The following is a 17,692-nucleotide window of genomic DNA, read 5'->3' as shown; positions in this document are numbered from 1 at the left end:
CTCGATAATACATTTCTTCAAATTTGGCACAAACATCCACTTGGACTCAAAGAGGAAGTAATTAGACTTGAGGGGTAAAATGTCTACAAAGAACCCTACAAAGAAGACTATGGCCTGTCATCAGTGACTCATTGTAAAGACTTGCTTAGAGTTTCCACAACCAGACACAAGCCAGACTTATAAGGGATTGTGGGTGAAAACCCCCCATAGCAATTATGTGCTCTCATGGAATTAGGCGTGTCTGCTCGTGTTGTGATGTGGCTCATGAGTGCAGCTGTTTGGACTCCTGCTTTAGATAAACCAGCCAAAACTGGTGCATTTCAGTAGTTATATGTTCTCAACTAATGATGGGTGACACAAAACACACTTGAGAGAAACTATGTGTTTTCATAGTCTAAATGAAAATGCAAACTGCCATTTGTCCTTTTCATTTCATATGAGCGGACCTGATGAAATCTCAAATTCAAATGCTCAGGTTGCATTTTCAAGGTGTACAGTTTCTGCCAAAATGAAGATGCAAAAAAAAAAAAAAAGATCCATTTTACATTCAATTTCAGGATTGTACTTGTACGGATTCTTTGTGCATTTTCAAAACAAAATATGATCCAAGGCCTTCACACTCAGGAGGTCATATAGAGCAGTACAATACATGGAGCTACATGTCTGCAACATATTTGTCATGATCTTGGTTTTGGTTTAGTTTGTTTCCTGTTTTATTTTGAAGTTGCCTGCCTCTTGTGTCCTGTGTTTGTTTGACTTCCTGTCTTTGTGGTCTCCCCTCCTTTTTTTTCTGTGCAGCACCTGTGTTTGTCTTGTCTCCTCTAAATTATGCTTTCTTGTTTTGTCATTTGTCAGTATTTCTTTATTTTGTGTTACTTACCTCTCCTCTCATTTCAGGTCACTTCACTTCCACCCTTTGTGTGTTTTCCCGCCACTGTGATTGTCTGCCCCTCGCGGTTTTGATGTCTCTGCCTGTTTATGGTGTAGATGGTCACAGATTATGGGCTACAAATAAACATATCCCACACAAATTCCATTTAGTGTGCAACGCCCTTTGATTGCAGTGATGGCAATATGTATGTCATTATATGACCTTTAGTTGAGTTTTTGATTATAGGCCTACTGGTTTAGGATATAATCATAAGTGAAATGGAATATTTTTGTGTTCAAAGTCAGTCATTCAAATTTGAAATGTAATCCCAGTAAAGGGTACACTGCTGCTGCAAGTCACTCATTCAGTCCATCGGTGAATACAAACAATGGAAACTGTGGACAAAATGATTGATAAGGATGCTACAAAGATGGAGAGAACTGGGGACCAGCTAAGCCTGAACAGCTCAAGAGGATTTCCAGCAGAGCTCAGATTCTTAGTGAATGTTTGTGAATAATGGTAGTTAAAAGGAAAGAGGCGGGTGGTGGTTTAGGTTTCGGAAAATCCCCACCCACCACTGAAGTGACTGGTCAAATCACAAATAGTCCAGTAGTTCCACATAGAAAACTGTATTGCTGAGTTTGGCTTGACAGGGTGTACAGAAATAAATGGTTTCTGAAATAGGAAGAATAAACAAAAGAAAAAACCCCAATCATTGTAAGGAATGACATGGCATGCGCCTCTATGCTTAGCAAGGCCACAAGGTGGAACCATTGAGGCCACAATGGTGACATCTACCTACACTAAATCATCTCATTACAGGGAGTAGCTAACCAACAGCTATTAACCATCAATACATTTAGTGATATAACCCACAGGTAGGACACCAAGACTACAGACTGTGACTACAACAAATACTAACAGACTTAATATGATTTCAGCAACACATTAAGTTTACAAACGAGTAATGACCAAACAGGCACATTGAATGTAGTGACGGTAGATCAGGCTCTACACAGGTGGAAGCTAACACAGCAGACACACAATTGCTTGTTAAGTGAGCCTAATTAGCATGACCAGCAGTAACAGAAATGAAACTGAACAAGAATCCCTAAAACAGGGATGAATACTGTACATACACCATAGCAATATGTAACTAAATGTACTTACAGTTCAATGGACGCACGCAACAGTCGCGCAAAGGCAGTAACACCTATTCAGGGATTAATTGGCCTAACTACTAGAACTCAGAAAAAACTCTTGTGGCCTTCATTAACTACTGGGGCGACGGAACATACCACTCTTAGAGGGGAGTTGGAATAGTCCAAGTGGTGTGGCCTTTATAACAGTAGCTAAGCTTCGAGGGGTACTCCAGTCATGTGGTATTGCACTCACAAGAAACAGATGATTTAAAGATATCCTGACTCAGTGTCTCAAGTGTGGACCAAACTTCAAACTAAAACACACCCACGAGGTGAAAACATCTACTCGAGCCATCTTCAGGGTTGTGCAATTTACATCCGTTGGTTTCCAATGTTTATCTGATTGACATGCAATGTTTCAAGTAACGCACCAGTGTTTCAATAAGGCGTTAAAGAGGACGAATGCCAGCAAGTAAACATGGTAGAAATGAGCATGTATAGAATGCAGGAATTAAGAATCAAGAAAGAATGGTTGAAGTGAGTGATTGTAGTGAGTACAATAAGTCTTTTAATGTTATGAGAGTATTGTATTAAGACAAACTTGAAAAAAACTGCATCTATCCTTTAATAGTGTGTGTGTGTGTGTGTGTGTGTAATAAATGTGTTGTGATCACTGTTTGTTCACAAGCCTTAAATAAATAATCAAAGCGGAAAATTCTATTTTTTCTCTTAAGTTTGAAGTCACATTCACAAGACAGACAAAGTAGGAGCTAAATAAAACCATTACTTCCTGTCTCAACACATGGGATATTTTTGTTTCCATGGGACTGGTCTTATGACAGCTGCTACTTCCATCCACATGGTCATAACTGAGTCAGGAAGCTTCGTTTTTACTGTGGCTGTTTATTCGTTCAGTCATCCTGAAAACTGTGAGTGTACAGTTCTAGCACTGTTTGACTTACCATATACGTGTACACACTGTAACTATAGAAATAATGGAGGCTTCCGTAATGTTTACTTAGCTTTAATTAGTGCACAGGAAAGAATTATGACAAGTTGAACACCGCAACAAAAGACATAATTCTCAACAAAACAAATTTTACATCAACGTGAGAACTACTGCTTCCACTAACTACTACAACAGTAACTTAAAATAAATACATAAACCATTACAACACATCTAAACTATTAAAAGAGATTCGGGACTTTTCATGGGGATGTCCAATCAGTGTTAACGGGAAATGTTGTCGATTTAACTAATAAGTTCCTCAGTGGGACATATTGACCGAGATAGCTGACTTCCCCTGCTCCAAAATCGATTGTACTTTCTGCATCTAGTGACGTAGCGGGAGGAAGAACTACAAACTAATTCAGCTTGTTCCTCTCTGTGTAGCCGGCAAGGGGGCGCTTACCTCTAGACCTGCTGTAAGTTCTATTGTGTGAATAAAACTTTTAAAAAATCAATGCACAACAACAGAACTTCCTTCTCTTCGCTTGTATTGCAACTCGTTACATTTCCAACAGTTTAAATGGCATCCCAAAATATAAGTACAGAGGATGTTATGGACCGGGATACCGTTTTCAGTGTTTTGGCTGACTCAGATTTCAGTCGTCTTTATTCAAACCATATACCGCTGGAGAAATGCAGCAGGGCTCTCCAGAAAGCTAAAAATGGAAGGAGTGACACTGCTGTTGACAATATGGACGATATTAAATAGTTTCTGTCTCCTTGGTTCACGCTGGTTGGTTCTAAGCAGCCTCCATGTTTTTATTTTATTACCTGCAAAGGTATAGGCACAACTCGGCTACTCTATCTTGTGGCTGCGCGTCAGTAGCTTGAGCGCAATGCCTTCTGGTAGAGGTAGCTTTCTTGGTCAATATAGCACGAACTAAGAGATTTATTGCTTTAATGGACAACATTTACCATCAACACTGATCAACAAAAAAAGGGGCAGAATTTTCATTTTGAAAAAAAGAAATGTTTACCATAAACAGCAACAAAAACGGTGAAATGTTACCTAAAGGTGACTAGAGCAAACACACCCCCACACACACACACACACACACACAGAAAAAAAGAAAGATATTTTTGGGTCAGGGAGAATTGGCTTGACAGTAACTGATTGATTACAAATGTAATATTACTTTTTCACCCCGAATAATCATTTTTAGCCATGCTAGCACCATTAAGGGATTGCCAGTCGAACACACTAAACAGCAGCATATTAACATTGTGATCATGTTAGCATAGTTCATCAGCATTGAGCACAGGCTCACGGAGCTGCTAGCATGGCTGTAGACTCTTAGTCCAACAGCTTAACACAGGTTTCACTGCACTGAATAAAGAATGAGCCTTGGTCTAAACATGAACATACCCGCTGTGGACCAGGATGAGTGTTCTCTTCTCTGATCAGTTAAGTTGTTGACATACAGAAACAAAAACAGACATTTTGGAGATGAAGTGCAACTTTTAAAATTATAGAAAAATCGTTTTGCAGTGTTTGTAACATAGAGCTTCATTTTCCATCCATCCATTTTCCACCGCTTATCCGGGGTCGGGTCGCGGTGGCAGTAGGTCAAGCAGGCCGACCCAGACCTCCCTCTCACCGGCAACATGTTCCAGCTCCTCCCTCCAGGTGGGGACGTAGTGCCTACCTCAAGCGAAGGAGTTTAAGTATCTCGGGGTCTTGTTCACGAGTGAGGGTAAGATGGAGCGGGAGATCGACAGACGGATCGGTGCAGCTGCAGCAGTAAAGCAGGCGCTGCACCGGACCGTCTTGGTGAAGAGGGAGCTGAGCCGGAAGGCAAAGCTCTCAATTTACCACTCGGTCTACGTTCCTACCCTCACCTATGGTCACGAACTCTGGGTCGTGACCGAAAGGACAAGGTCGCGGCTACAAGCGGCCGAAATGAGCTTCCTCCGTAGGGTGGCCGGGCTCAGCCTTAGAGATAGGGTAAGGAGCTCGGTCATCAGGAGGGAGCTTGGAGTCGAGCCGCTACTCCTTCGCGTCGAAAGGAGTCAGCTGAGGTGGTTCGGGCATCTAATTAGGATGCCTCCTGGACGCCTCCCACTGGAGGTTTTCCAGGCACGTCCAACTGGGAAGAGACCCCGGGGAAGACCCAGAACACGCTGGAGAGATTACATCTCCCAGCTGGCCTGGGAACGCCTCGGGATCCCCCAGAATGAGCTTCATTTTGACTTTCACCAAAGTTGAATATGTCATAAAATCCTGTTGCTGACTTTTGAGTTCAATCGGTTTTACATTATACAGTAACCACAGATATCAAAATACGACCGAGTAACACTAATGTTGGAAAGATGAAAGCCTGCCTGGCTGGCATTGTTATTACAAATAATAACCAAAACAAAGAACCATGTGAGATAAGTGATGACTCAGATACACTCCTTTAGAAGGAATTCCAAAATAGAGTAAAGCTACTGACTAATGTGTGTCCTCTGTAAAGAGATGTCAGCAGTCAAAGGTTATAGTGTCACCGTAAACATTGTCGGGACAATATTTTGTGACACACTACAAAAATATCACCACAGCAAGTGGTGCCAGGCGGCCCAAGTGTCTTAAACTTGCATTTTTCTAATGGCCATCAGCGGGCAACTCCTCTGGTTGCAAAACTAAGTCAGATTGTATGAAAGTATATGAGGAAATCACCCTTCTTCTCACTTTATTTAAAACCTGTAAACATGATATTGTTTCAGTCTCTAGTTTCAGGTCCTCTTTATGGTGTTCTTTTTGTAAATTATGTTTCCATTTAGAGTAAAATAGATGATACAGCAGTAGGTATGTTTTAGGATGTGGCTACGTTGTGAATGAAGGTCGCAGCCATGTGTGCGTTTTCAGTTCAAGAAAGTTAATTGTAACATTTTGGTCGCCTAAAATGTCTTATTCAGCGATGGGTTGTACTAAATTACTGCAAAAAAAAAAAAGATGGCGACAGCCGAAAACCAAGATGGCGACGGACGAAATGTCAAACGCGAGGCTTCAAAACCGTAGTCCTCGAATCAATGGGTGATGTCACGGTGACTACGTCCACTTCTTCTATACTGTCTTTGGGTGGTGTCGATGAAATGAAGGACAATATATACATATATATGCATGGCATGAGGTTCAGGAAATAATTCATGAGAAAATGTAATGGAAAACTAAGATAATGGAATAACACTTGAGAAATATAGACAAATCTGAAAGTATGTAAAGAATTAGACAGACACCAAATGTTGTCTCGGATGAATACGAGTCAATGACAAATCTCTAAGCAACAATCTAATAAAACAACCAAAGTCATAAACCAAACTCAGCAGATTCTACAGGAGGCAGTAGTCTAATAGAAAATGTTATTTCTCCAAATCGTGGTGGGTCATTTCTGTACTTGTCATCTAGGTTACTGATTTGCCCTATTTTGGGATAATTTACAGACCCATCATGGTACAGATTAACACAAAGTTTAAATACAAAGAAAACACATCTGCAAAATAAAGTGTGTGTCGTATGTCCAGTCATTATACAAACAGTAGTTTCAGTTTTAAACTGTATTCTATGGTGGCAGAGAGTTGAATGCAGAACACTCTGAATATAAGATCTTCTCCACTTTAAAAGCACAGGTCACAAACAAAGTAAAATTAATTAAAATGAATCATCACCACTTTAGAAGCACTGCAATTAGTGAAAACAAACGCAAGTAGAGAAATGTGTTGCTTAATTTATCTGTGTTTTGTCTATTTGCACGTGTTCTTTTCACGATACTCGCAGGTTTTCATTCCATAATCTCAAGTTTTTCTATTCAAATTTCTCATGAATCATTTCTTGGCCAGTCACCAAGTTTCTTGTGTGCATGAAAACATGCTTCATAATCCTGCTATCATCAGCAGTTAATGCTGTTGGTGGGAAAACATGCTGTAAATGATGAAGCTGCCACAAACGGTTAAAGCCACGCCCTAATAGATAACACTGTTACAACTTATGCTTGACAACTCTACTTACAGTTTTCAATCGTCAATCTTCATTTTGTTACTTCTGTTGCATGGCATTTAATGGCATCATTGGTATTAGCAGTAGATGTTGTCTTGTAGAGCTGCATCTGTTCAGGAACCAGCTGCTTCAGGAATGTTAGCGGCCTGCACAATAAGCCAACTGTCTTCCAGCTTGTTGCTTCCACGCATATCAATGAGATGCCTATGGCAGACAATTTGAGACATTTGATTAAAATCATGCACTTAATTCTAAATGGGTCTGCAAAGAGTTTTAACACATCTGCTGAAAGAACATTTAAGAAAGGCACGAAACTGAAAAAAACAGCTGTAATACAGAAAACAAACTCTTATACAAAATAATAGAGATAGTTGTTGTAGTTTATATTAAGGCACAATATAAAAAACCTGTAATAATAAGGTTAATAACTTGAGGGTAATAAAACAGCCTGAATGCACTCTAACAAATTAAATATTATATATTTTTCGTCTACCTCAGGTTGTAGTGGTTCTGCTGCTGCTGCTTCTTCTTCATGTGTGCTAGAAGCTGTTAGGACATTCAACTTCCCTCCACCTGTGTCCTCTTCTCTCCTGTCCCCAGTTAACACACAATAAAACATTTCCATAATATATAAAACATACCTTTATATACTTAGCAGTCGTACTGTATATTAAACTTAAGTGTGTGCAGTGCTACTGTACTCGGTACCTTAGACATTTCCCGGTTTTATACGAGTACCACAATGCAGCGACTCCAATGGCGATCATGAAAAGCAAAAGCCAAAATAAGATCCAACATGCAGGGCAGGTTCCTGTAGGGAGACAGGACACAAGAAGAATACAGTAACAGGAACAACTGATATGCATTCTAGTCAAATGTAGTTTATTCTACCCAGTTTGTGACAAACCAGTGGCCTCTCAGCTCCTCTCAGATACGGTCAGACTAGGAGCTCTGGGTTTTTAATGCACAGAGAGGAAATAATACCTGGTTACTGTGTGTTTCTGGCTGCTTTAATGAGCAACAATTTGTCTCTGTGATTAGTGATTTACTGATCGATGATTGATCGAATGTCCAGCTTTAAATTTCAGTGTGCAACTTGGTCATACTTCACTTTGATGTGTAGTGGAGTAAGACTCTTGAAAGGATCATAGCATACAGACACGTTGTAATGCATTCTTTTAAATGCTTAGATATATTGTACCATACATTAATATAATGTGTAATTAACATTTTCATATGTATTTATTTAGTATGTTTTATTCTCTTGACTAATTAGGAAATGATATATATGAAGGCTCAGTTCCATCTAGTTTCCAGCCAGGACTGTGAGGGAGCCCAATACCAGGACCCTGAGACATGCTCATCTAAATGAGTCAGTTTTAATAATATCAATAATACCAGCGCAGCTGAGCTTCTCCTGCTCCAACAAGCCAAAATGTCTGCTGTAAAAAACATCTCCCAACATCATTAACTAGTGGAAGCAGGTTCCCCGTGTTTGTGTTTCTTTTTTAAAGAGAGCTAACAATGTTAACCTGGAGGGGAACCAGATGGTCTGCGCTACGCTTCTGCAACATTGCTGCGGTCGGGATGCCGTTGTCAAGACATGCTTTGACTTTTAGGCAGTTTTATTCGTAGACTTGAATCATTTCCTGTGATTTATTGGGTGGGTAGCGTTTCCTTCCAATTGTCCGGGTTGCTGGGTAAGCAGGCTCAAGTCAGCTTTTTTCAGCTTCTGGACGGATACAAAAGGCATTCCACAGCCAAATGTGATGTATATTAAATTCTCCAGTGTGTCCTGGTTTTCAAATACATGCTAAGATTCAACTGCAGGCGTTGATGTACGAGCTTCTCCACAGGAGCCCATAGGTTTACCTATATCAATTCATTTGGGTGCAATCTCTCTTTTTCTTTTCTTTTTTAAATTCAGAGACACAAAAAATAACAACAGAATCAAACAACATCCACAACAGACTCAAACACAGAAACACAGAACAGGAACAAATGTAAAGAACACACTAACACAATTGACAAAAACACAAAGCCAAATCACACCTGAACTCACCAGAAGTCACATGCACATACATGTAGCTGTGTTTTCTTCCATATAGGTTCGATGCTTCACACTGGTAGAGGCCATTCAGGTCAGAGGTCATGCTCAGAAACTGTAGCGTTGCACGCTCTACTCTGACGGTAGACTGAGGCATCGACTGCTCGGATCTGAAACAGACAAACAAGGCTCAGCAGACAGCTAAATAAAGACTTACAAACATAAGTCAGAAACATGTTGAGTTTTGCCAAATTTGAATAATTAGTTCTTAATCCCTTCTGCCTACCAGCACCTCAGAAGCTCACCAGTTAACGCGTCGTGATTTTCCAAACTATTTCTTCAATTTATGATTGTGTTTTCTAACCTCACAGGCAGCATTGGTAGGAGGAGAAGGTCTGAGTGTGAAGAGCAGACTAATGATAAACAGTAAACTGTGGCTAAATATCTCATCACACATCATTATGTATTCTGACCACATGGTCCATTTGGTAGCTTTTTTAATCACATGATCTTCATCGGCAGATGGAGTTTGCCCATTAACAACTTCTTGTCCATTTTGGCCTAAAAGTTGAGGTTCCAAGTTCACTCTTGGCTTTGGAAACAGTAGTTCAGCGAACGACCCCACCACCTAAGCTGCTGATGAATAAAACTCTTCTTTGCTGACACATAAATCCAATAAAGCTTTGTTTATAGTCGCGGGTGGCACCATGGGCGCGAGCCTCCATAAATGGCACGCGAGCTACGAGCAAGTTTATGCTCAACGAACTGTTCGATGCAGTATTCTCCGAAACCCCAGTTTAAAAAAAAGTACTGATAAGAAGCAAGAAGACAAATGTAACTCGCAAAAAGACACAAACCTGCACAATACTTTTTAGTAATTGTAATCAACTGTAAACTCATATATCATATTCATAAACTACTTAACTCCCTTTATACAAGCCCTGTAAAGAAATAAGTCAAGTATTAAATGTGTTTTAAAGAAACAAAGGTGAATATCATGTAAACCAGTAATTCTCAACTGGTGGGTCACGACCCAAAAGTGAGTTGCGGACCCGTTTTCACTGATGGCGCTTGCTTGCATGACAGGAAAAAACTGAAAATATACTGGACATATACAAATATTTTGTATATAGAAGTTGGAGATCAAAAACAGAGCTGAAAAGAAACTGAATGATGGACTTACGATCACCTGGTGGCCAGAAATGTGACCCAAAGTCCTAAATTCATTGATTTATGATCATCATTCTGTAATGCTACAACACACATACAGTGTGATGATTGAAGATTAACATTTAAATGAGAAATAGTATTAATGTATTAAGCAACAACAAAAGGTACGAAAATCAAGAAATGGCGCCACGGTCTGAGGAATAAGCTAGCGATTTAATGACGGTACTACACTATTGGCTGTGGTTACAAATTCTGATTTTGCTATATTACAAAATATCTTTGCTTTCTTTTTTACATTTAACAAGCAAAATGTCTATCTAAGTCTATATAATCTTTGTTTTCTTGGTGCAGCTGACTGATGACATCTAACGTCTAATATTCTATAACAGGGTTGCAGTCCATGCTTCCCGTTTTAGTTTTATGTACATTGTTTCTATTAGCAACGGCCTCACTGTAAGTCAATAAAAGCTCATAAAAGGCAGAACAGCCTGCGCTGAAGAGCTCTAAGCTGAAACCTCTAGTTCTCTGTGATAATAATTAATACGTGTAAATATACCATACATTCTCAAATAGTGCCGTGTGTTTTACGGTGTTGTTTGGTGACCAAAAGAGGTCAAAGAAGAAAAGATTATATCATTTTACTACTATTCAGGGAATTTCAGCATGGACTGAGGTATTTACAAAAAAAGGCAAATGTTAATGTTAAGTTTTCTTACTATGACTCTTCTGCGAACACCAGCAGCGAGCTAAAGATTAATTCTTGACTTCCCGTCTCTGACTTCCTCTCCAGAGTGCCGCTAATGTGCCAAGTCATCACACTAAGCTTTAAATATGACTTTTTAAAAATAAATGTCAAAGCCATTTAAACGTTTCTTTGTTATGCGTCTCTACAATTTCAAGTAAAACAACGGAGCACTTACAAATGATGTTTGGAACAACCCTCTCACCTTTGTACAAAGGTTGTGAGTAAAACAAACCAAACGATGTTTCAAGGTGAAAGATAAACACAGCTTTGTTTGCACTGAAACCGGTTCATTCAAGCCACTGCACCTGCTCCAGGTAACATCTGCTTTTGGGTTGGCTTCTGTCACGCATTCAAATGAATCCTCCGATCTTTTAATGATGGTCACTTCAATGGGTGAGACTGCGAGAGACAGGGAGAAGGAATGAGGTGTGTTATTGCTGTAACTGACAAAATATTAATATACTTAACAGTATATCAGAAGAATATTGAGGATCAAGATCTCGTGTACTGATACAGTGTTGGCTTGCTTTCAAGGACACCTGGTTTGACATGTTAATTAGTTTCAAGGACATTTTGGATTAAAATACTTGGGAGGGAGGGAGGGGGGGGGGGGGAGAGATATAGAAATATCTACAATTGACAAAGACCTTGAACACTACAGCTGTAAGAGCTCCTCAGTTAGCTGCATTTGAGAGATCACTGGTGTCTGACTTTCAGAGGCATCTGTTCCTCAACACTATGACAGAGTGGTAAATCAAGGTCAAGGTGATCACACAGCAATGCTTAAATGAGTGACAATAGACAGTTGAAACAGGATACAGGATTCTTTCATGGCGGAGCCTGCAGACAAAGTTAGTCATTGTCTCATGCAAATGGTGGATCAACAGTGTCCTGTTTGCATTGAGGGATGGAGGGGGAATTCCACCAGGAACAGGAGTTGAGATGTCCGTGTGAGTAAACTGCCAAAACCAAGGCTACATTGTGCTCAACAAGATGGCAGCGTACTATTTATGCTGCTAAACAGCTTCCAGTGCACATTGGTTTTGTTACTGGCATTGACCTGTTGTCTGTTATAGAGTTGTTGTCCTTTTTCATTCTGCTTTGGCAACCAAATTCCACCAAGTAGTCTTTTGAAAAAAACAACAACATGTTATTCTTTTTGTTTCCAATACTGTCTTAATTCTTGTTTGGTCAATGTCTTAATTGTTTTCATGTTCTTCTCTAGTGCAACAAAATAATCTAAATTTAAAAAACACTTATTAGCTTTCAGAGTTAAGTGTGATGCTTTGGTTATGTGAAAAGAGATGGAGTAAAATGAACTCAAATATCCTTGAATTATACAATTATCATTAAACATTATAATGCAAAGATCAATCCCCTTAAGGGCCCAAATGGATGTCCAGCGTAGGGCACCAACATGTCCAGAAACAGCTTCTGGATCTTTCTCCGACCATCCACTGATTCCTGGTTGATGATTTTGATTACCTCCAAGCTGAAGATGCAACCAGTCACATGCTATAACGTGACTCAAGTTACTCACTCACATTGTGTGACGACACTTTAACTCAGCTGACTGAAGCTCATGTGATGCCGTTGGAAAGCTAGTATGTGGACTTCTGAGTATAGATTTAATTTGTACTCTTACAGAACTGTTCCCAAAGATAAACTTCTATGCTCCAATTCTTGCAGTTATCTTAAGGCGTTTTCCCTCTTGGGTGGATTAGAGAACACTCCCCTGGTGATGGTAGTCAAAAAATGTAGGCGTGGACCACCACAAAATGACAAACAGTGGTTATGTGTTTACCTCCAGTGAGCTCTGGTACAGTTCCCTGCAGTCTGGATCACGTGTGAAATGTAACCACTCGAAATACTGCAGCTGATTAATTTCATTAGTTGAACACATTATCAGCCTTTGATTGCTCATTTACTCCAGTGAAGTGACGAAGACTTCGGTTGTAACGTTAGAGTATCCAGCATCAAGGATCAAAAAGTGAACTGCAGTCAATGAACTGCACAGCAACGCACCCACCAAGTATGAAATGAACAGTTCTCAGGGTATGCAAAGGACTTTCCCACACACAGACAGACAAGAGATTATTTGCTGCATAGCTAGATTAGATAATAGGTGTTTTAGTTTAGGCCTTCTATTATGAAAATAGACTTTAGCACACTGATAACCAAAATGGGGCATTCCTCATTTTTCTTGCAAATTTCACAGATATGTTGTAAATTGCGAGCAGCTGTGCAATCATGAATGCATGTTTATCTCAAGGACCTCGACTTGGCTCCAGACTCCAGCCAAACATTCCAGCCCAGCCCTGCTACTGTATGCCTGTGCTCAATGTGCTGTGTTGTTAGCTGGCTCACAAGCTAGCCAGCAAGAAAGCTAGCGAGCTTATAATACTGCCTACGCTTCTACTTCCCTGGATCAATGACCTGAGAAAGCGTTTTGCTCTCTCACTTCCTGGCCTGATGCTCTTTGTCTTTATTCTGTCCTCATCTTTGTCCTGACCCTTGTCTTTCTTGCCCTGCTTAGAAACATGAAGAAACAGTATTGCAAAGTAAGAAAACCACGAGACAAGGGGAGAGGTCATAACAGCAGGGATGTCACGACTAAAACTGTTGATTATCCTTAAGAGTTCACAGATGTTTTGTACACACAATATTACAGACAGAAGGCTCTCTTCCTCTGTAACTTTAATTTAACTTTCTTTCTGTTTTTACTGCCGTAGCGATATTTCATTGTACCTGAATAATGAAAAGATGATTGTATTCTATTATTATAGAAGTATTAGTGAATGAGTCTGCCCTAGTCTCTGTCCACCCAGAGAATAGCTTTGAGCACCTTCAGCCACAGCAGAGCTCCAATCAGCCTAAACAGCTGAGAACACAAGTGGGAGTGAACATGCAAACTGTCTTTATCCACTGTTCAAACAATTAAATCAATTTAATAACTGATAAACTCTTAGATCCACAATGATAAAATGAACAAGAATAATCAACTACATAATTTAATTTAATTTATTATACTATAAGTAAGTAAGTGATATTTGTATACTCACAGTAGATCTGTATGTTGAAGGGCAGGCTTTCTTCTTTTGACATGGCTGGACCGGTGACGACACACTTGACCAAGTGATTGTTGATTTCTCTGGCAGGAACTCCAAACAGCGTGCTGACTGTGGTCGTCGTACCATTGGCATGCTGGGTGACGTTGGTTGTTGGCCTCACTTTTTCTCCCAAAGCATCAGTGAGCCATTGCACCTTTGCAGGAGGCTTGGAACCAGCAGCCATGCAAGTAACGAGGGAAACCTCTTCATCACCCAAAGTAGGATGATTATCCTTCAGGCTTGTGACCGGAGGCACTAGGAGAGTAACAGTGAATAAGAGAAGTCAACATGAGAGCATTAAGGTCAACACTATTCTCTATCTCTCACACATGTTTAATACAATGCATTATACCAAGCAGGTTTAGATGTATCTCCATCTGGACATTTCCGCTGGGGAACAAAGTGAAGATGCACATGTAGGTGGCTTCATCTGTCAATGTGATATTGGATAACTGTAGAGATCCATTGTTGTCCTTAAAGTTCCCAATAAATTCAAATCGTTTATCATGTCCGTTGATAAATAGTGGTCCAGTAGCAGACAAGATTGTGAGGAAATTGTCAGTCTGAGGTTCCTTCCGCCATGATATCTGGGTGACGGGCTCCTTAGCGTCGATGAGTTTGCAGGGTAAGATGGTCGTCCCTCCTAGCACCACGATCATGTTTCTGCCAGTCAGCTGGAGAGCTGTAAGGTGCAGAAAATCTCATCAGGCAAATATACATTACATTGTGGTTCAGAGTGTATGGAAGCATTCACATCAGCCCTGAGCAAAAACCCACGCTGGCTTTGAGTTTAGAGTAGAGGGGGAATTTGAGTCTTCCGCAAAATAATGATGTTTTGGAAACTTAGACGTAGTTTAGGCGTACTCTAAACAGTGTAACGTTCACATTCATCTCAATGACACCACTTTGCTGGCACAGCGGAGGAGTGACACTGAACCTGGCTCAACTTGTCCCGTAACGCAACGCCATCCGTCAACAGACTTTACTGTCCAATAAATTAACGTCAGCAAACATTAGACCAATAATTTGCACGTTGCACTCTTGAATTTGTGATTGTGGAGACAAAGGATGATAGGTATGGTGGCCCTGAGGGTCAAAACATGTCTATTCAGAAAACACGACGACATTTCACAAAACACTACATTTCAGGAAACACAACAGCAAAAAATAAAAAACAATTTCATTAAGTTGAGACTGAAAACAGAAAAGGCAGATATGTATTGGGACAGGATTCCTTCTCGCTGATTGGACGCACCGTCTATCTATTGCCGATGGAAATAACTGCAGCTGTTACAATAAATACAAATAGTATTATATAAATATACATTACATTGTGGTTACAACAAACAGAAGTAGTTTTGGCTGTTTGTTTCACTGCGTTATTCTTTTTATTCCCACAGGTTTTGAGACAACTCCGGCACTACTGTACAGTGAGAGAGATATTTCTATATTTATTTAAAGTTCAGATTCAAGGTGTAGCAGGAGCCGTACAGGCAGCCGAGCATCACAGCAGCATATGTGTTGGGGATATGCTTTGAATGGACTGAATAGTAAATATATAATTTGTCATAAACACTGTTATGCTCATCTGACAGAGATCATAAAATACAGCAGTACAGACAGCGGATGCAGCTTTGCCAAATCTCATTGTTTTTCAAACAGTTTTTAAGATGGGTCACCATGCAAAGCCACGTGACGTGAACACTGTGAATAGATTGGGAAGAAGGGGGAGTTTCCAGGGTCTTTGTTTGGGCACGTGTGTTGGACTAGCATTAAAGGACTTTTGGTTTTCTAAACTTAACTATAACTCATCAACACGTTACAAACACAACCCTGTACTGAGCAGTTCCTATCTTTACATATCATGATCATGCTTCAGTTAATTAGTTCATCGTCGGGTTGTTGTTTGCATTCTGACTCGGTGTGTGCCCTCTTTTGTCTGCCACGAGGCAGGTGTTAACACCTGATTATTCAGTTATTGTCAAATAAAATGTCAAAAGTCCCCCCAATGTTAATGTTGTCAGTCTTCCACAACACGGATGAAACTTAACTCGACTATTTTTAAACTAGTCAAACCTTTTGTTCGGCTAAGAAAATATGCCGTTATTCTCCTGCCTTTGAGCAAATTTGCAAAACATTTCTGTCTTCGCCTCTGTGATTTGTATTTTTCTATTGTATTTATTGACATTTCTATTTATCTTCTATGTGTGCGTCATTCAAGGCTAATTGTAGCGTTGACGTCAGTTCTTAAAGAAAAAGAAGCATTTCGCCTCGACTACATACCTTCTACATCTGTGCTCAGGATGAACGTGAACACCAGTAAAAGCATCGTGGTACTCCTGAAGAAACACGTCATCCATAGCTTATATTTAACGTTAAACAGAGAATGTGCGCGCTCCATCCATCAAAGGCTCGTTCGAGGCTGCGCTCTGTCTGTAAAATAACGAGGTCATGCGCAGCAGCTGCTCCTAGTTCCTGTGTTTACTGTAGCTGATCCACTCTTCCTCTACTCTGAGGTAAAACCAGCCTCCACCCCGAAAAACAGTCAGCCAGCCAATCTGGTCTGTGCGATTAGAGTCTGTTTGATCGTTTAACGGAAAACACAGAAATACCATGTTTTTTTCTTTCGTTTTCCGTTTTAAACCAAAAACGGAAAAGCACAGCCTTTTCACGTTTTTGTTGCCTGAATACCAAAATACGAGAGAAATACGAGAGCACCAAAGACAGATCCCTGTAAATCCCTTTTTTGTTTTTTCTTTTGAAGAGAGACACCAGGTGACCCGGAAGTAAGACTATTTCAAAATAAAATTGTTTGGAAAAAAATAAACCAGGAGAGGCAACAGTATTGGGAGCAGGAGATGAAAGGGAGACACCTTCATTCCTTACAAAGCAGAGTGGGTAGTACAGTAAAGAGAGGGAGGAACAGCTTGTTCATATCTGAATAGCCTTCTATTCATCTTGGGGAAGCATCCAACATGCGAGCAGTGCATCCTCTCTGTCTCCTCAGCAGGATCATTTGTAGTGAATGTGACACAGAGGTCCTATCAGTCAGAGGAGAACCACAACATCACGCTGGAATGGACGTTCTCAACCAGAACAAACCCTCAACTCCCCTTTTATCTTCTGTGAACTGTGAACTGTTCTCAGGCCCTTCGTCCTGTTTCATCTACATGAAGGGGTCGAGGTCCCGGAGTCTCAGCATCAACAGTTTGCAGTACGAGTTCACTTTGACAAAGACGTCCTCATAGAAGGACGACTCAGACTTTACATGTCCAGACTCAGGACTGATGACTCTGGTGTTCACGTGTGTGGAGTGAGTACAGGTTATGGTGGGAGATCAAGGACATGTCACCTCAGTGTCACAGGTGAGTTGATTCAGTAAATGTTTCCCATCAGGCTCAATAGGAGACTTCCTGGATAAAAAAGGAACCTGATTATTGTGGACTTCCTCAGTCGTCACACTTCCTTCTTACAGCATCTGTGAATTATGTTACAGTTTAATATGTTGTGTACATTTAGTTTTAATCATCAAAGGAATGTGCACATTATAAATCCAAAGTATAAATCAACTATATAATGGATTATTAATGCTTTAACTACATGTAGCTAAGTAGTTGAAATC

General features: G+C 40.2%; 1 pseudogene; it reads right to left on the bottom strand.

Annotated features, from left to right (window-relative positions):
• Positions 1-3,021: 3,021 nt before the first annotated feature.
• LOC142966836 (nectin-1-like) lies at positions 3,022-16,445 on the bottom strand (annotated as a pseudogene).
• Between the last annotated feature and the right edge of the window lie 1,247 nt (positions 16,446-17,692).

The sequence above is a fragment of the Anarhichas minor genome, unplaced genomic scaffold, assembly GCF_050575085.1.
Source record: "Anarhichas minor isolate MPS153535 unplaced genomic scaffold, ASM5057508v1 ptg000004l, whole genome shotgun sequence".
NCBI lineage: Eukaryota > Metazoa > Chordata > Actinopteri > Perciformes > Anarhichadidae > Anarhichas > Anarhichas minor.
This window is presented reverse-complemented; position numbering and strand designations above follow the sequence as displayed.